Here is a 21237-nt window from a genome sequence, read left to right as displayed (position 1 = left end):
TCCTGCCGATAGAGTGTATAACCTGCCAGCTGTATGTTCTTAATGTCGTCGTTCAGCCACGACTCAGTGAAACGTAAGATATTAGTTTCTAATGTCCCCTTATTAGGATATACGTGCTTTCAGTTCGTCCCATTTATTTTCCAGCAATTGAGCATTAGCTATCAGAACGGAAGGAAAGGGCAGATTAGCCACTCGTCACCTGATCCTCACAAGGCATCCTGATCTCTGTCCGCGAAACCTACGTTTCCTTTTCCAGCTAATCACGGGGATCTGGGCTTGGTCGGGTGTCTGTAGTATATCCCTCTGGGCCTGGTCGGGTGTCTGTAGTATATCCCTCTGGGCCTGGTCGGGTGTCTGTAGTAGATCCCTCTGGGCCTGGTCGGGTGTCTGTAGTATATCCCTCTGGGCCTGGTCGGGTGTCTGTAGTATATCCCTCTGGGCCTGGTCGGGTGTCTGTAGTAGATCCCTCTGGGCCTGGTCGGGTGTCTGTAGTAGATCCCTCTGGGCTTGGCGGGTGTCTGTAGTAGATCCCTCTGGGCCTGGTTGGGTGTCTGTAGTATATCCCTCTGGGCCTGGTCGGGTGTCTGTAGTAGATCCCTCTGGACCTGGTCGGGTGTCTGTAGTAGATCCCTCTGGGCCTGGTAGGGTGTCTGTAGTATATCCCTCTGGGCCTGGTCGGGTGTCTGTAGTAGATCCCTCTGGGCCTGGTTGGGTGTCTATAGTAGATCCCTCTGGGCCTGGTTGGGTGTCTGTAGTATATCCCTCTGGGCCTGGTCGGGTGTCTGTAGTAGATCCCTCTGGGCCTGGTTGGGTGTCTGTAGTAGATCCCTCTGGGCCTGGTTGGGTGTCTGTAGTATATCCCTCTGGGCCTGGTCGGGTGTCTGTAGTAGATCCCTCTGGGCCTGGTCGGGTGTCTGTAGTAGATCCCTCTGGGCCTGGTTGGGTGTCTGTAGTATATCCCTCTGTGCCTGGTCGGGTGTCTGTAGTAGATCCCTCTGGGCCTGGTTGGGTGTCTGTAGTATATCCCTCTGGGCCTGGTTGGGTGTCTGTAGTATATCCCTTGCGTCCGACTCATTGATGAAGAACTCCTCGTCCAGTTTGAGGTGAGTAATCCCAGTTTTGATGTCCAGAAGCTCTTTTCGGTCATAAGAGACGGTAGCAGCAACATTATGTACAAAACAAGTTACTAACAACGCGAAAAAACTAACAAAATATGGTTGGTTAAGAGCCGATAAAATGGCAGCCCTCCCCTTCGGCGCCATCTTGTACTAAGGTACTTGAACACAATTAGACTAACTTGTTTTCATGAGATCCCAGACTACTATTTTAATAGTTGATATTTTTGATTGTGTCTTAAGTAACTTAAAGGCCCTTTAAAACTTGAAGACACAGGGAGGACAGGGCACAGACTGTGCTAGGCCAGAAATGGCTAGCATTAGCTTAGCCTGTGAGCAGGGAAAGGAACAGGGACAGATATAGGGCATTAATCCACTCTTTAGCATTAGCTAGCATTAGCCCTCCTCTGTCTCTCTGCAGCCAGTTGCACTACTGCCATTGGAGAAGGGAGGGAGGGAGGGAAAGAGAGAGGAATATCTGTTTATTTTTGTCTGTCTGGCCACATTGAACTTCCCAGCTCTTTTTCTGTCTCTTTTTTCCCCTCTCTCTCCACCTCTCTCTCGCTCTCTCTCCCTCCCTCCCCTATCTCTCTCCCTCCACCTTTCTGTTTTAGCTACTCATTCTTATTGCCTTTCTCTCATCTGTGGAGTTCTCCCTTGCTCTCTCTCAATTCAATTCAAGGGCTTTATTGGCATGAGAAACATGTTAACATTGCCAAAGCAAGTGAAGTAGATAATAAACAAAAGTGAAAGAAACAATCAAAATGAACAGTAAACGTTACACTCTCTCTGCCTCTCTTTCTCTCCATTTGTGATGACTGAAAACTGTATGAACTACGGAGACAGTGTGAGATCTCTGTGTAGGACGGCCCATGCCATTGGCTGGCTGGCACTCCACCTCTGCCTGTGATTGGCCGAAGGCCTCAGCATAAGACTCAATCAGCTGGGTGGAAACATATGTAGGTCAGTGTGTAGCTATGTGAGCTCTGCTCTCTCTCTCCTCCCCTCCTCCACTCTGCTCTGTAAACTGGCCTGGTTGTGTTAACTTGCTGTGTTTTAGCTTCACCATTTATAACCGAGGCAAGAGAGACTGAGGCAAGAGAGACTGAGGCAAGAGAGACTGAGGCAAGGGAGACGGAGGCAAGGGAGACGGAGGCAAAGAGAGACAGAGGCAGAGAGACTGAGGCAGAGAGACTGAGGCAAGAGAGACTGAGGGAGAGAGACTGAGGGAAGAGAGACTGAGGGAGAGAGACTGAGGGAAGAGAGACTGATGCAAGAGAGACTGATGCAAGAGAGACTGAGGCAAGAGAGACGGAGGCAAGAGAGACTGAGGGAAGAGAGACTGACGCAAGACTGACTGATGCAACAGAAACTGAGGCAAGAGAGACTGAGGCAAGAGAGACTGAGGCAAGAGAGACTGAGGCAAGAGAGACTGAGGCAATCGAGACTGGCAAGAGAGACTGAGGGAGAGAGACTGAGGGAGAGAGACTGAGGCAACAGAGACTGAGGCAACAGAGACTGAGGCAAGAGAGACGGAGGCAAGAGAGACGGAGGCAAGAGAGACGGAGGCAAGAGAGACAGAGGCAAGAGAGACTGAGGCAAGAGAGACTGAGGCAAGAGAGACTGAGGCAAGAGAGACTGAGGGAGAGAGACTGAGGCAACAGAGACTGAGGCAACAGAGACTGAGGGAAGAGCGTCGGAGGAGGCAAGAGAGACAGAGGAGGCAAGAGAGACGGAGGCAAGAGAGACAGAGGCAAGAGAGACAGAGGCAAGAGAGACAGGGGCAAGAGAGACAGAGCCAAGAGAGACTGAGGGAGAGAGACTGAGGCAAGAGAGACTGAGGCAACAGAGACTGAGGGAAGAGCGTCGGAGGAGGCAAGAGAGACAGAGGAGGCAAGAGAGACGGAGGAGGCAAGAGAGACGGAGGCAAGAGAGACAGAGGCAAGAGAGACAGAGAGACGGAGGCAAGAGAGACTGAGGCAAGAGAGACTGAGGCAAGAGAGACTGAGGCAAGAGAGACTGAGGCAAGAGAGACTGAGGGAAGAGCGTCGGAGGAGGCAAGAGAGACGGAGGAGGCAAGAGAGACGGAGGCAAGAGAGACGGAGGCAAGAGAGACGGAGGCAATAGAGACGGAGGCAAGAGAGACAGAGAGACGGAGGCAAGAGAGACTGAGGCAAGAGAGACTGAGGCAAGAGAGACTGATGCAAGAGAGACTGATGCAAGAGAGACTGAGGCAAGAGAGACGGAGGCAAGAGAGACTGAGGGAAGAGAGACTGACGCAAGACTGACTGATGCAACAGAAACTGAGGCAAGAGAGACTGAGGCAAGAGAGACTGAGGCAAGAGAGACTGAGGCAAGAGAGACTGAGGCAAGAGAGACTGAGGCAAGAGAGACTGAGGCAACAGAGACTGAGGCAACAGAGACTGAGGCAAGAGAGACGGAGGAGGCAAGAGAGACGGAGGAGGCAAGAGAGACAGAGGCAAGAGAGACAGAGGCAAGAGAGACAGAGGCAAGAGAGACAGAGGCAAGAGAGACAGAGAGACGGAGGCAAGAGAGACTGAGGCAAGAGAGACAGAGGCAAGAGAGACAGAGGCAAGAGAGACAGAGAGACGGAGGCAAGAGAGACTGAGGCAAGAGAGACTGAGGCAAGAGAGACTGAGGCAAGAGAGACTGAGGGAAGAGCGTCGGAGGAGGCAAGAGAGACGGAGGAGGCAAGAGAGACGGAGGCAAGAGAGACGGAGGCAAGAGAGACGGAGGCAATAGAGACGGAGGCAAGAGAGACAGAGAGACGGAGGCAAGAGAGACTGAGGCAAGAGAGACTGAGGCAAGAGAGACTGAGGGAAGAGCGTCGGAGGAGGCAAGAGAGACAGAGGAGGCAAGAGAGACGGAGGCAAGAGAGACAGAGGCAAGAGAGACAGGGGCAAGAGAGACAGAGCCAAGCGAGACTGAGGGAGAGAGATCGAGGCAAGAGAGACTGAGGCAACAGAGACTTGAGGGAAGAGCGTCGGAGGAGGCAAGAGAGACAGAGGAGGCAAGAGAGACAGAGGAGGCAAGAGAGACGGAGGAGGCAAGAGAGACGGAGGAGGCAAGAGAGACGGAGGAGGCAAGAGAGACGGAGGCAAGAGAGACAGAGGCAAGAGAGACAGAGGCAAGAGAGACAGAGGCAAGAGAGACAGAGGCAAGAGAGACAGAGAGACGGAGGCAAGAGAGACTGAGGCAAGAGAGACAGAGGCACAGAGAGACTGAGGCAAGAGAGACTGAGGCAAGAGAGACGGAGGGAAGAGAGACAGGTAAGAGAGTGAGGGAAAAGAGACGGAGGCAGGAGAAACTGAGGCAAGAGAGACGGAGGGAAGAGAGACGGAGGGAAGAGAGACTGAGGCAAGAGAGACTGAGGCAAGAGAGACTGAGGCAAGAGAGACTGAGGCAATCGAGACTGGCAAGAGAGACTGAGGGAGAGAGACTGAGGCAACAGAGACTGAGGCAAGAGAGACGGAGGAGGCAAGAGAGACGGAGGCAAGAGAGACGGAGGCAAGAGAGACGGAGGCAAGAGAGACAGAGGCAAGAGAGACAGAGGCAAGAGAGACTGAGGCAAGAGAGACTGAGGGAGAGAGACTGAGGCAACAGAGACTGAGGCAACAGAGACTGAGGCAACAGAGACTGAGGGAAGAGCGTCGGAGGAGGCAAGAGAGACAGAGGAGGCAAGAGAGACGGAGGCAAGAGAGACAGAGGCAAGAGAGACAGAGGCAAGAGAGACAGGGGCAAGAGAGACAGAGCCAAGAGAGACTGAGGGAGAGAGACTGAGGCAAGAGAGACTGAGGCAACAGAGACTGAGGGAAGAGCGTCGGAGGAGGCAAGAGAGACAGAGGAGGCAAGAGAGACGGAGGAGGCAAGAGAGACGGAGGCAAGAGAGACAGAGGCAAGAGAGACGGAGGCAATAGAGACGGAGGCAAGAGAGACAGAGGCAAGAGAGACAGAGGCAAGAGAGACAGAGAGACGGAGGCAAGAGAGACTGAGGCAAGAGAGACTGAGGCAAGAGAGACTGAGGCAAGAGAGACTGAGGGAAGAGCGTCGGAGGAGGCAAGAGAGACGGAGGAGGCAAGAGAGACGGAGGCAAGAGAGACGGAGGCAAGAGAGACGGAGGCAATAGAGACGGAGGCAAGAGAGACAGAGAGACGGAGGCAAGAGAGACTGAGGCAAGAGAGACTGAGGCAAGAGAGACTGATGCAAGAGAGACTGATGCAAGAGAGACTGAGGCAAGAGAGACGGAGGCAAGAGAGACTGAGGGAAGAGAGACTGACGCAAGACTGACTGATGCAACAGAAACTGAGGCAAGAGAGACTGAGGCAAGAGAGACTGAGGCAAGAGAGACTGAGGCAAGAGAGACTGAGGCAAGAGAGACTGAGGCAAGAGAGACTGAGGCAACAGAGACTGAGGCAACAGAGACTGAGGCAAGAGAGACGGAGGAGGCAAGAGAGACGGAGGCAAGAGAGACAGAGGCAAGAGAGACGGAGGAGGCAAGAGAGACAGAGGAGGCAAGAGAGACGGAGGCAAGAGAGACAGAGGCAAGAGAGACAGAGGCAAGAGAGACAGGGGCAAGAGAGACAGAGCCAAGAGAGACTGAGGGAGAGAGACTGAGGCAAGAGAGACTGAGGCAACAGAGACTGAGGGAAGAGCGTCGGAGGAGGCAAGAGAGACAGAGGAGGCAAGAGAGACGGAGGAGGCAAGAGAGACGGAGGCAAGAGAGACAGAGGCAAGAGAGACGGAGGCAAGAGAGACAGAGGCAAGAGAGACAGAGGCAAGAGAGACAGAGGCAAGAGAGACAGAGAGACGGAGGCAAGAGAGACTGAGGCAAGAGAGACTGAGGCAAGAGAGACTGAGGCAAGAGAGACTGAGGCAAGAGAGACTGAGGCAAGAGAGACTGAGGGAAGAGCGTCGGAGGAGGCAAGAGAGACGGAGGAGGCAAGAGAGACGGAGGCAAGAGAGACGGAGGCAAGAGAGACGGAGGCAATAGAGACGGAGGCAAGAGAGACAGAGAGACGGAGGCAAGAGAGACTGAGGCAAGAGAGACTGAGGCAAGAGAGACTGAGGGAAGAGAGACTGAGGGAAGAGCGTCGGAGGAGGCAAGAGAGACAGAGGAGGCAAGAGAGACGGAGGCAAGAGAGACAGAGGCAAGAGAGACAGAGGAGGCAAGAGAGACGGAGGCAAGAGAGACAGAGGCAAGAGAGACAGGGGCAAGAGAGACAGAGCCAAGCGAGACTGAGGGAGAGAGATCGAGGCAAGAGAGACTGAGGCAACAGAGACTTGAGGGAAGAGCGTCGGAGGAGGCAAGAGAGACAGAGGAGGCAAGAGAGACAGAGGAGGCAAGAGAGACGGAGGAGGCAAGAGAGACGGAGGAGGCAAGAGAGACGGAGGAGGCAAGAGAGACGGAGGAGGCAAGAGAGACAGAGGCAAGAGAGACAGAGGCAAGAGAGACAGAGGCAAGAGAGACAGAGGCAAGAGAGACAGAGAGACGGAGGCAAGAGAGACTGAGGCAAGAGAGACAGAGGCACAGAGAGACTGAGGCAAGAGAGACTGAGGCAAGAGAGACGGAGGGAAGAGAGACAGGTAAGAGAGTGAGGGAAAAGAGACGGAGGCAGGAGAAACTGAGGCAAGAGAGACGGAGGGAAGAGAGACGGAGGGAAGAGAGACTGAGGCAAGAGAGACGGAGGGAAGAGAGACTGAGGCAAGAGAGACTGAGGCAACAAAGACTGAGGCAAGAGAGACGGAGGCAAGAGAGACGGAGGCAAGAGAGACTGAGGCAAGAGAGACTGAGGCAAGAGAGACTGAGGCAAGAGAGACTGAGGCAAGAGAGACGGAGGCAAGAGAGACTGAGGCAAGAGAGACTGAGGCAAGAGAGACTGAGGCAAGAGAGACTGAGGCAAGAGAGACTGAGGCAAGAGAGACTGAGGCAAGAGAGACGGAGGCAAGAGAGACGGAGGCAAGAGAGACGGAGGCAAGAGAGACTGAGGCAAGAGAGACTGAGGCAAGAGAGACTGAGGCAAGAGAGACTGAGGCAAGAGAGACTGAGGCAACAGAGACTGAGGCAACAGAGACTGAGGCAACAGAGACGGAGGCAAGAGAGACGGAGGAAAGAGAGACTTGAGGCAAGACAGACTGAGGGAGAGAGACTGAGGGAATAGGAGGCAAGAGAAAAATAATAAGTCCCTCTTCTTTTTAACCCCCTTTTTCCTCTATCCTTCTCCTCCCTCAGTCTCTCTTCCCTCAGTCTCTCTTCCCTCAGTCTCTCTTCCCTCAGTCTCTCTTCCCTAGGTTTAAAATGGTGGAAAGGGAAAGCAGAGGGAGGAGAGGATGAGAGTAAAGTGGGAGAAGGTGGAGAAGGGGAATGTCTTGATGTGCTGTGCCCTGTTGCACTGCTCGGTGCAACAGTACAGAGTGTCAGTCACACACACAGCCATCTGAACATCACTGGAGAAAACAATAGTGTTTATTACTTCAAGAACTGCAGAGAATGTTCTCTGTCTGTCAGAGAGGGAGACAGGGCAAGAGGGTGTAGAGGTAGATAATTAGGGGCGTCCTTGAAAAGGGGAAAGCAGAGGGGCATAGATGGTGAGCTACCTTTGAGAATGAATAGAGCAGGAGGAGAGAGAGAGAGAGAGCAACTTGTTATTTTTCCTTGAAAATCATACATCCATTCTCCATACATTCCATACTCAGGGATCAGTTTTGCCTCCAACAAATAGCCCTTATGGCATTCTGACTTCCTGTCCCCCTTATGTACAGCCCCTCCCCTTGTAAAGGGCCTGAGGAGGATTGGCTGAAAGCGTACAGTATTATACAGTATTATATAGAGCCATTATTGCATGAAACCCATCTCATTTTGGTCAAATAAACAGCAAACCTGGTTTAAAAAACAGATGAAACAACACCTCACAACCCCTCTCCCCTGGTTGACCTATTCAGAATGTGTATGTATTGATATGTAGGCCTTTTAAATTGATGTAGTTGTGTCCTTGTGCTGTTCTAGTCTACTAATGTTCTGTATTATGTCATGTTTTATGTTTTGTGTTGGACCCCAGGAAGAGTAGCTGCTGCTTTCACAACAGCTAATGAGGATCCTAATCAAATACCAAATACCAATGCTGAGCTGAATTATTCACACCAAATCATATTCTCCTTCCTACCTCTACCCCTTCTACGCCAGGCACACACACACATACAAGCATGAACCTACAGACACACACACGCTCTCACACACACACACTTTCCCCCCTCAGCCCCGGGCCCTAGGCAGTGCCCATGGTAGTCTAACCCAGACACCCAGACAGGAAAAAGCATAGTCTAGTACCCTTCACTTTACTACTCTCTCTGCAGCCACCTTTCTGTCTGCATACTTCACATTAAAAGCCCCCGCAGTCATGTGCCCCACTCTGCCTGTCTGCAAATGTACACTCCCCCCACTATTTCAAATGAAAAGACCCTCATTTAGGCTAGTACATCACTTCATATGAAATGCCTTCCCATCCTAATGTAGCACAGTACATTCTTGCCTGTCAGAGTCCTTCACACTGCACGCACACACACACATACACACACACATACACACGCGCACGCACACACACATACGCACGCGCACACACACACACACACACACACACACACACACACACACACACACACACACACACACACACACACACACACACACACACACACACACACACACACACACACACACACACACACACACACACACACACACACACACACACACACACACACACACACACACACACACACACACACACACACAGAGAGAGAGACCCCTCGCCCTGTGTGGCTGGTGTTGTATTATTCAGTAGGCAGACAGACACACACTTAGTGCCTGGTGATCTTACCCTGACTTTAGCCACTCAGTATGTTTGTCAGCCAAAGAGTGACCCAGTTTGCTGTACAAGACAACACAGGGCTAGACAGCGGCCTTCTACTCTGGGGATATATCTGTGTCTGACTGGAGGACAACAAAGCAGAATAGAACAAAAGAGATTCTCCGGTCTGGACAACTAAAAGCTTACCATGGGGTTGTCTATGATGATTTTAAACTCTTTTGGTCCATTAACAAAGTCCATGTTGAAGCTCTGTGGATGATGTAACGTGTTGGTTGATGTCACCAACTGCAGACAATGCAAACACAGTGTGATGACTCACACACAGAAAGGGAAGGTTTCACTGCCGATACCTCGCTTTCCAGCCAAGGTGCATGAAATGAAAAGCAAACTGAGGCAGAGAGGAAATTTAGCAACTCTTGGAGGACAATGGAATTAAATAAATAGCATATTTATTGCTAAAAGTAGAACCAACAGGTTTCAGCTTTTGAACTTCTTCAGGATTTTTTTTACACACACACACTTTTTATTTATTATTTTACTAGGCAAGTCAGTTAAGAACAAATTCTTATTTTCAATGATGGTCTAGGACCAGTGGGTTAACTGCCTGTTCAAGGGAAGAACAACAGATTTGTACCTTGTCAGCTGGGGGATTTGAACTTGCAACCTTCTGGCTACTAGTCCAACACTCTAACCACTAGGCTATCCTGCCAACCCCACACACACACACCTCACACAGGCCAGTCCTGGAGGTGGTCTTTGATGTCCTGTAAGTCCTTTGACATCTTGTGATACATAGAGGGACCCAGTCAGGGAGTGAGGCTCAGCTCTTTCTCTCACAGCCACCGACCGATTGACTGCCACTGCCTGTCTGTGAATAAATATGTGACCATTTCCCTTTTCCTGTGGCTATTTCAGCTGCTGCGGTGTGTGTGAGAATGGTGGTTACAGGCTACACGTGCTGTGTACTGGCCTGGCTAGTGGCTGAGCTGGGCCTGGATGACTGGCCTGGCTAGTGGCTGAGCTGGGCCTGGATGACTGGCCTGGCTAGTGGCTGAGCTGGGCCTGGATGACTGGCCTGGCTAGTGGCTGAGCTGGGCCTGGATGACTGGCCTGACTAGTGGTTGAGCTGGGCCTGGATGACTGGCCTGACTAGTGGCTGAGCTGGGCCTGGATGACTGGCCTGACTAGTGGTTGAGCTGGGCCTGGATGACTGGCCTGGCTAGTGGCTGAGCTGGGCCTGGATGACTGGCCTGGCTAGTGGCTGAGCTGGGCCTGGATGACTGGCCTGGCTGAGGGCCTGTGGCTGAGCTGGGCCTGGATGACTGGCCTGGCTAGTGGCTGAGCTGGGCCTGGATGACTGGCCTGGCTGACTGGCCTGGCTAGTGGATGAGCTGGGCCTGGATGACTGGCCTGGCTAGTGGCTGATGACTGGCCTGAGCTGGGCCTGGATGACTGGCCTGGCTAGTGGCTGAGCTGGGCCTGGATGACTGGCCTGGCTAGTGGCTGAGCTGGGCCTGGATGACTGGCCTGGCTAGTGGCTGAGCTGGGCCTGGATGACTGGCCTGGCTAGTGGCTGAGCTGGGCCTGGATGACTGGCCTGGCTAGTGGCTGAGCTGGGCCTGGATGACTGGCCTGGCTAGTGGCTGAGCTGGGCCTGGATGACTGGCCTGGCTAGTGGTTGAGCTGGGTCTGGATGACTGGCCTGGCTAGTGGATGAGCTGGGCCTGGATGACTGGTCTGACTAGTGGCTGAGCTGGGCCTGGATGACTGGCCTGACTAGTGGCTGAGCTGGGCCTGGATGACTGGCCTGGCTAGTGGCTGAGCTGGGCCTGGATGACTGGCCTGGCTAGTGGCTGAGCTGGGCCTGGATGACTGGCCTGGCTAGTGGCTGAGCTGGGCCTGGATGACTGGCCTGGCTAGTGGCTGAGCTGGGCCTGGATGACTGGCCTGGCTAGTGGCTGAGCTGGGCCTGGATGACTGGCCTGGCTAGTGGCTGAGCTGGGCCTGGATGACTGGCCTGGCTAGTGGCTGAGCTGGGCCTGGATGATTGGCCTGATGGTAATGGGAATATAGTCTCACTGAGGACAAATGCATATAGATGCCACTCTTGATAAAGATGAACAAAAATGACTGTATAAAATAAATAATTAGAGTACTGAGGTATGTTGTATGGATGGAACTTAGACCATTCCTCCATACAGACCATTCCTCCATACAGACCATTCCTCCATACAGACCATTCCTCCATACAGACCATTCCTCCATACAGACCATTCCTCCAAACATAATCCTTCCAGATCCCCAATATCCGTTGTCTGCTCTTGTGGACTGGTCTCTTCAATTCAAACCACAGGTTTTAAATAGGTTTCAAGTCCGGAGACTAAGATGGCCTTTGCCAAATGTTGATTTTGTGGCCAATTAACCATTTCTTTGTGGATTTTGATGTGTGCTTGGAATTAAGTTCACCTTCACAAGGGCCCTAGGACCAGTGGGAGCAAAATATCCCCATAACATCAAAGATCCACCACCATATTTTACAGTAGGTTTAGGGTTCTTTTTATGTTTACTCATTCTCATGTTGATGCCAAACCCACCACTGGTGTGTGTGGCCAATGACCTCTATTTTCATGTCATCTGACCAAAGCACCGGTTCCAATCCAAGTGCCAATACCTTTAACAAACTGCTGGCATTTACATTTGTTGGATGACATGAAAATAGAGCTCTTTGGCCATGTCTTCTCTCTCAACCAAAAAGAGCTTGTCAGCTCTTTCTTTTTCTCTTTTTTCACTCTCTTTTCACTCTTTCTTCTCTCCGGTTTATGAGGCCTTCACACACCTCTTTGAGACACACTGAGTGTCAAAGCTTTTCAGAGTCACCTCTGTCTCTCTCTGTGTGTGTCTCTGTGTGTGTGTGTGTGTGTGTGTATGTCTCTGTGTGTGTGTGTGTGTGTGTGTGTGTGTGTGTGTGTGTGTGTGTGTGTGTGTGTGTGTGTGTGTGTGTGTGTGTGTGTGTGTGTGTGTGTGTGTGTGTGTGTGTGTGTGTGTGTGTGTGTGTGTGTGTGTGTGTGTGTGTGTGTGTCTCTGTGTGCGTGCGTGCATGCGTGTGAGTGAGTGAGTGTAGAGCATTTTAGATGTAACACACATAGAAGGGGAGAGAAAGAGTAGAGAGAACACGAGGGAGGCAGAGTGAGTGATTGTTCTCCACTGAGAAGAGTGGTAGAGAGAGAGGGCAGAGAACAGAGAACTTGGCCTTCTGCCAGCCAGTGCCACCACATTACTTTTGTTATGGGATCCCACCCCGAAAATACTTTTTCACAGAGAGAGAGTAGAAAGATCAGGAAAGAGAGAGTAGAGAGAGCAGGAAAGAGAGAGTAGAGAGAGCAGGAAAGAGAGAGTAGAAAGATCAGGAAAGAGAGAGTAGAGAGAGCAGGAAAGAGAGAGTAGAGAGAGCAGGAAAGAGAGAGTAGAGAGAGCAGGAAAGAGAGAGTAGAAAAGAGTAGAGAGAGCAAAGAGAGAGTAGAGAGAGCAGGAAAAAGAGAGAGATATATAGATATATCAGGAAAGAGAGAGTAGAGAGAGCAGGAAGTAGAGAGAGCAGGAAAGAGAGAGCAGGAAAGAGAGAAGAGAGAGCAGAAAAGAGAGAGTAGAGAGAGCAGAAAAAAAGAGTCGAAAGATCAGGAAAGAGAGAGAGCAGGAAAGAGCAGGAAAAGAGAGAGTAGAGAGAGCAGGAAAGAGAGAGTAGAGAGAGCAGGAAAGAGAGAGTAGAGAGAGCAGGAAAGAGAGAGTAGAGAGAGCAGGAAAAAGAGAGAGCAGGAAAGAGAGTAGAGAGAGCAGGAAAGAGAGAGTAGAGAGAGCAGGAAAGAAAGCAGGAAAGAGAGTAGAGAGAGCAGGAAAGAGAGAGTAGAGAGAGCAGGAAAGAGAGAGAGTAGAGAGAGCAGGAAAGAGCAGGAAAGCAGGAAAGAGATAGAGAGAGCAGGAAAGAGAGAGTAGAGAGAGCAGGAAAGAGAGGGTAGAGAGAGCAGGAAAGAGAGGGTAGAGAGAGCAGGAAAGAGAGAGTAGAGAGAGCAGGAAAGAGAGAGTAGAGAGAGCAGGAAAGAGAGAGTAGAGAGAGCAGGAAAGAGAGAGTGGAGAGAGCTATGTGATATATGATATGTGGTCCCCCTCATAGTGTCTGTGTTTTTATGCGTGTGTGATATGTGGTCCCCCTCACCCTCATAGTGTCAAATCAAATCAAATCAAATCAACTTTTATTTGTCACATACACATGGTTAGCAGATGTTAATGCGAGTGTAGCGAAATGCTTGTGCTTCTAGTTCCGACAATGCAGTGATAACCAACAAGTGTCTGTGTTTTTGTGCGTGTGTGATATGTGGTCCCCCTCATAGTGTCTGTGTTTTTGTGCGTGTGTGATATGTGGTCCCCCTCATAATGTCTGTGTTTCTGTGCGTGTGTGATATGTGGTCCCCCTCATAGTGTCTGTGTTTTTGTGCGTGTGTGATATGTGGTCCCCCTCATAATGTCTGTGTTTTTGTGCGTGTGTGATATGTGGTCCCCCTCATAGTGTCTGTGTTTTTGTGCGTGTGTGATATGTGGTCCCCCTCATAGTGTCTGTGTTTCTGTGCGTGTGTGATATGTGGTCCCCCTCATAGTGTCTGTGTTTTTGTGCGTGTGTGATATGTGGTCCCCCTCATAATGTCTGTGTTTTTGTGCGTGTGTGATATGTGGTCCCCCTCATAATGTCTGTGTTTTTGTGCGTGTGTGATATGTGGTCCCCCTCATAGTGTCTGTGTTTCTGTGCGTGTGTGAGATGTGGTCCCCCTCATAATGTCTGTGTTTTTGTGCGTGTGTGATATGTGGTCCCCCTCATAGTGTCTGTGTTTTTGTGCGTGTGTGATATGTGGTCCCCCTCATAATGTCTGTGTTTTTGTGCGTGTGTGATATGTGGTCCCCCTCATAGTGTCTGTGTTTCTGTGCGTGTGTGATATGTGGTCCCCCTCATAGTGTCTGTGTTTTTGTGCGTGTGTGATATGTGGTCCCCCTCATAGTGTCTGTGTTTCTGTGCGTGTGTGATATGTGGTCCCCCTCATAGTGTCTGTGTTTTTGTGCGTGTGTGATATGTGGTCCCCCCCCCTCATGTGGTCCCCTCATAGTGTCTGTGTTTTTGTGCGTGTGTGAGATGTGGTCCCCTCATAATGTCTGTGTTTTTGTGCGTGTGTGATATGTGGTCCCTCATAGTGTCTGTGTTTTTGTGCGTGTGTGATATGTGGTCCCCCTCATAGTGTCTGTGTTTTTGTGCGTGTGTGATATGTGGTCCCCCTCATAATGTCTGTGTTTCTGTGCGTGTGTGATATGTGGTCCCCCTCATAATGTCTGTGTTTCTGTGCGTGTGTGATATGTGGTCCCCCTCATAGTGTCTGTGTGGATTAATATCTATATTTAGAGAGCACCTGTCAGCACTGACAAAGTCACACACACACACACACACACACACACACACACACACACACACACACACACACACACACACACACACACACACACACACACACACACACACACACACACACACACACACACACACACACACACACACACACACACACACACACACACACACACATTTGTTTGGGCTGCAGAGGTGTAATGACATGGAAAGAGAGTGGAGGAGAGCAGACATGCAGACATATGCTGACTTAGAGGAATGGAGCGACAACAAGAACACGTCACCTTATCTGCCATCATGTGGCAGTGATTAATAAGCTTAGCTAAGACTCACACACACTCTGTATGTAGTACTGAAGTGGGTCATGTGGTCACAGAACAATAGCTTCTAATACTGGGCCTTAGAGAGAGAAGCTATTCTTTCACCTCCTACTGACTCAATCACATAGCCACAGGAGGGGGAGGGAGGGAGAGGAGAGGAGAGGAGAGGAGAGGAGAGGAGAGGAGAGGAGAGGAGAGGAGAGGAGAGGAGAGGAGAGGAGAGGAGAGGAGAGGAGAGGAGAGGAGAGGAGAGGAGAGGAGAGGAGAGGAGAGGAGAGGAGAGGAGAGGAGAGGAGAGTGAATGAATGGAACAGAGAGGGAGGGGAGAGAGTGATAGGAAGACAGGGGGTAGGGAGGGAGGGAGGGGGATAGAGAGGGAAGGAGGTAGGGAGGTAGAGTTGTAGAGAGGGAGGGAGGAAAGTAGAGAGGGAAGGAGGTAGAGTTGTAGAGAGAGAGGGAGGGAAGTAGAGAGGGAGGGAGGTAGAGTTGTAGAGAGGGAGGGAGGGAAGTAGAGAGGGAGGGAGGTAGGGAGGTACAGTTGTAGAGAGGGAGGTAGGGAGGGAGGTAGGGAGGGAAGTAGAGAGGGAGGGATGTAGAGTTGTAGAGAGGGAGGAAGGTAGGAAGGTAGAGTTGTAGAGAGGGAGGTAGGGAGGGAGGTAGGGAGGGAAGTAGAGAGGGAGGTAGGGAGGAGGGAGGTAGATAGGGAGGGAGGGAGGTAGAGAGGTAGAGTTGTAGAGAGGGAGGGAAGTAGAGAGGGAGGGAGGTAGGGAGGTAGAGTTGTAGAGAGGGGGAGGGAGGGAGGTAGGGAGGGAAGTAGAGAGGGAGGTAGAGAGGGAGGGAGGTAGAGTTGTAGAGCTGTAGAGAGAGAGGGAGGGAGGGAGGTAGGGAGGGAGGGAAGTAGAGAGGGAGGTAGAGAGGGAGGTAGGGAGGGAGGGAGGTAGGGAGGGAGGTAGATAGGGAGGGAGGTAGGTAGTGAGGTAGATAGGGAGGGAGGAGAGACAGACAATAGGGGGTGATGAAAGAAGAGAGTAGCCACAGTCACCTCAGTCACAGTAGAACAGGAAATCAAGTGACCTTCCTCAGAAGGGTAGTCTAGGAACTAAGGAAAAGACATACTGTTGCTGGGACAGCAAACGTGTGTGTCTGTGTATGTATGCTGATAAAGGCTCAGTTTCCCCTCTCCCCCTGCAGCTGCTCAGCTGGTGTGTGTGTGTGTGTGCGTGTGAGGGGGGGCTGACAGACCTGAGACTGCTGAGCTCAGCACTCAGTGAGCTTACACACACACACACACACACACACACACACACACACACACACACACACACACACACACACACACACACACACACACACACACACACACACACACACACCTCAAACAAACCCTCTCTCATAGAGATAAGATTAAACTCATTCACAGAGATAATTATTATATGAGCCAAGATGTACAACTTTTTTTAGTTATGGTAAACAATCACCTCCCATTCATATCGTGCCTTTCCCATGTCCCTGAACAAGCTATGCTGTAAGAATGTGTGTTTATCTCTAAGTATATGTGTGTTGCAGTAGTTTGTGTACTCCTGAACTAGGCCCAGTAACAGTAGAGCGCAGCCCCAGGAGGATAGCTAGCTAGGGGCCCCTGGACTAATCTCTGCCAGATGGCCTGGTCGTCCAGCTCCCCCAGAGCAGCAGAGGAACCCAGGACCCTAAACACACACTACACCCCCTCCTAGTCAAACACACACTACACGCCTCCTAGTCAAACACACACACTACACCCCTCCTAGTCAAACACACACACTACACCCCTCCTAGTCAAACACACACACTACACCCCTCCTAGTCAAACACACACACTACACCCCTCCTAGTCAAACACACACACACTACACCCCTCCTAGTCAAACACACACACTACACCCCTCCTAGTCAAACACACACACTACACCCCTCCACACTACACCCCTCCTAGTGAAACACACACACTACACCCCTCCTAGTCAGACACACACACTACGCCCCTCCTAGTCAAACACACACACTACACCCCTCCTAGTCAAACACACACACTACACCCCTCCTAGTCAAACACACACACTACACCCCTCCTAGTCAAACACACACACTACGCCCCTCCTAGTGAAACAACCACAATACACCCGTCCTAGTCAAACACACACACTACGCCCCTCCTAGTCAAACACACACTACACCCCTCCTAGTCAAACACACACTACGCCCCTCCTAGTGAAACACACACACTACACCCCTCCTAGTCAAACACACACTACACCCCTCCTAGTCAAACACACACACTACACCCCTCCTAGTCAAACACACACACTACACCCCTCCTAGTCAAACACACACACTACACCCCTCCTAGTCAAACACACACACTACACCCCTCCTAGTCAAACACACACACTACACCCCTCCTAGTGAAACACACACACTATGCCCCTCCTAGTCAAACACACACACTACACCCCTCCTAGTCAAACACACACTACGCCCCTCCTAGTGAAACACACACACTACACCCCTCCTAGTCAAACACACACACTACACCCCTCCTAGTCAAACACACACTACACCCCTCCTAGTCAAAACACACACTACACCCCTCCTAGTGAAACACACACACTACGCCCCTCCTAGTGAAACACACACACTACGCCCCTCCTAGTGAAACACACACACTACACCCCTCCTAGTGAAACACACACACTACACCCCTCCTAGTCAAACACACACTACGCCCTCCTAGTCAAACACACACACTACACCCCTCCTAGTCAAACACACACTACACCCCTCCTAGTCAAACACACACACTACACCCCTCCTAGTCAAACACACACACTACACCCCTCCTAGTGAAACACACACACTACATGGTTAGAGCGTTGGACTAGTAACCAGAAGTTTGTGAGTTCAAACCCCCGAGCTGACAAGGTACAAATCTGTCGTTCTGCCCCTGAACAGGCAGTTAACCCACTGTTCCCAGGCCGTCATTGAAAATAAGAATATGTTCTTAACTGACTTGCCTGGTTAAATAAAGGTTAAATAAATAAATAAAAATAAAACACCCCTCCTAGTGAAACACACACACTACACCCCTCCTAGTAACCTGAGGCGTTCTGGTCTACTGACTCACACTAGATCCAGACCAGTACACTAGATCCAACCAGGACACTAGATCCAGACCAGTACACTAGATCCAACCAGGACACTAGATCCAGACCAGTACACTAGATCCAACCAGGACACTAGATCCAGACCAGTACACTAGATCCAACCAGGACACTAGATCCAGACCAGTACACTAGATCCAACCAGGACACTAGATCCAGACCAGTACACTAGATCCAACCAGGACACTAGATCCAGACCAGTACACTAGATCCAACCAGGACACTAGATCCAGACCAGTACACTAGATCCAACCAGGACACTAGATCCAGACCAGTACACTAGATCCAACCAGGACACTAGATCCAGACCAGTACACTAGATCCAACCAGGACACTAGATCCAGACCAGTACACTAGATCCAGACCAGGACACTAGATCCAGACCAGGACACTAGATCCAGACCAGGACACTAGATCCAGACCAGGACACTAGATCCAGACCAGGACACTAGATCCAGACCAGGACACTAGATGCAGACCAGGACACTAGATCCAGACCAAGACATTGATCCAGACCAGGACACTAGATCCAGACCAAGACCCTAGATCCAGACCAGGACACTAGATCCAGACCAGGACACTATATCCAGACCAGGACACTAGATCCAGACCAAGACCCTAGATCCAGACCAAGACCCTAGATCCAGACCAGGACGCTATATCCAGACCAGTACACTAGATCCAACCAGGACACTAGATGCAGACCAGGACACTAGATCCAGACCAAGACCCCAGATCCAGACCAGGACCCTAGATCCAGACCAGGACACTAGATCCAGACCAAGACCCTAGATCCAGACCAGGACACTAGATCCAGACCAGGACGGACACTAGATCCAGACCAGGACACTAGATCCAGACCAGGACACTAGATGCAGACCAGGACACTAGATCCAGACCAAGACATTGATCCAGACCAGGACACTAGATCCAGACCAAGACCCTAGATCCAGACCAGGACACTAGATCCAGACCAGGACACTAGATCCAGACCAGGACACTAGATCCAGACCAAGACCCTAGATCCAGACCAAGACCCTAGATCCAGACCAAGACCCTAGATCCAGACCAGGACACTAGATCCAGACCAGGACACTAGATCCAGACCAGTACACTAGATCCAACCAGGACACTAAATCCAGACCAGTACACTAAATCCAGACCAGTACACTAGATCCAGACCAGGACACTAGATCCAGACCAGGACACTAGATCCAGACCAGGACACTAGATCCAGACCAGGACACTAGATCCAGACCAGGACGGACACTAGATCCAGACCAGGACACTAGATCCAGACCAGGACACTAGATCCAGACCAGGACACTAGATCCAGACCAGGACACTAGATCCAGACCAGGACACTAGATCCAGACCAAGACCCTAGATCCAGACCAAGACCCTAGATCCAGACCAGGACGCTAGATCCAGACCAGTACACTAGATCCAACCAGGACACTAGATGCAGACCAGGACACTAGATCCAGACCAAGACCCTAGATCCAGACCAGGACCCTAGATCCAGACCAGGACACTAGATCCAGACCAGGACACTAGATCCAGACCAGGACACTAGATCCAGACCAGGACGGACACTAGATCCAGACCAGGACACTAGATCCAGACCAGGACACTAGATCCAGACCAGGACACTAGATCCAGACCAGGACACTAGATCCAGACCAAGACCCTAGATCCAGACCAAGACCCTAGATCCAGACCAGGACGCTAGATCCAGACCAGTACACTAGATCCAACCAGGACACTAGATGCAGACCAGGACACTAGATCCAGACCAAGACCCTAGATCCAGACCAGGACACTAGATCCAGACCAGGACACTAGATCCAGACCAGGACACTAGATCCAGACCAGGACACTAGATCCAGACCAGGACCCTAGATCCAGACCAAGACCCTAGATCCAGACCAGGACCCTAGATCCAGACCAGGACACTAGATCCAGACCAAGACCCTAGATCCAGACCAAGACCCTAGATCCAGACCAGGACCCTAGATCCAGACCAGGACCCTAGATCCAGACCAAGACCCTAGATCCAGACCAAGACCCTAGATCCAGACCAGGACACTAGATCCAGACCAGGACGGACACTAGATCCAGACCAGGACACTAGATCCAGACCAGGACACTAGATGCAGACCAGGACACTAGATCCAGACCAAGACATTGATCCAGACCAGGACACTAGATCCAGACCAAGACCATAGATCCAGACCAGGACACTAGATCCAGACCAGGACACTAGATCCAGACCAGGACACTAGATCCAGACCAAGACCCTAGATCCAGACCAAGACCCTAGATCCAGACCAGTACACTAGATCCAACCAGGACACTAGATGCAGACCAGGACACTAGATGCAGACCAGGACACTAGATCCAGACCAGGACCCTAGATCCAGACCAGGACACTAGATCCAGACCAGGACACTAGATCCAGACCAGTACACTAGATCCAGACCAAGACCCTAAATCCAGACCAAGGCCCTAGATCCAGACCAAGACTCTAGATCCAGACCAGGACACTAGATCCAGACCAAGACCCTAGATCCAGACCAGGACCCTAGATCCAGACCAGGACATTAGATCCAGACCAGGACACTAGATCCAGACCAGGACACTAGATCCAGACCAGGACACTAGATCCAGACCAAGACCCTAGATCCAGACCAGGACACTAGATCCAACCAGGACACTAGATCCAGACCAAGACCCTAGATCCAGACCAGGACCCTAGATCCAGACCAAGACATTGATCCAGACCAAGACCCTAGATCCAGACCAGGACACTAGATCCAGACCAGTACTCGGTATCTGGAGGCCCTACTGAACTGAACCCAACATCAACAGATCTTACTGAAGCTGCAGATTCCCTTCTACGACCTGGGTAAAGACAGCACTGGGTGAGAGGAGTGTGTTATGGGTGTGTGTTATGGAAACACATGATCAGAGAGTCCGAACGCACGCACGCACTCGGACTCCCTCTATCCCTCTCTCTCCCTCTCTCTCCCTCTCACCCTGAGGGGTACTGTCGGACTCCCTCTATCCCTCTCTCTCCCTCTCTCCCTGAGACATACTGTAGGACTCCCTCTTTCCCTCTCTTTCCCTCTCTCTCCCTCTCTCTCCCTCTCACCCTGAGGTGTACTGTAGGACTCCCTCTTTCCCTCTCTTTCCCTCTCTTTCCCTCTCTCTCCCTCTCACCCTGAGGTGTACTGTAGGACTCCCTCTTTCCCTCTCTTTCCCTCTCTTTCCCTC

The 21237-nt window shown here is 51.2% G+C and overlaps 1 protein-coding gene across 1 annotated transcript in view; it reads left to right on the top strand.

Annotated features, from left to right (window-relative positions):
* The window catches only part of LOC123995257 (forkhead box protein O3-like), a 113694-nt gene that overhangs the window by 37777 nt on the left and 54680 nt on the right, over positions 1-21237 (top strand). The window lies entirely within an intron of this gene.

This window comes from Oncorhynchus gorbuscha, linkage group LG14 (assembly GCF_021184085.1).
Source record: "Oncorhynchus gorbuscha isolate QuinsamMale2020 ecotype Even-year linkage group LG14, OgorEven_v1.0, whole genome shotgun sequence".
NCBI lineage: Eukaryota > Metazoa > Chordata > Actinopteri > Salmoniformes > Salmonidae > Oncorhynchus > Oncorhynchus gorbuscha.
Note: the sequence above shows the minus strand (reverse complement) of the source record. Positions and strands in the feature narration are given on the sequence as shown.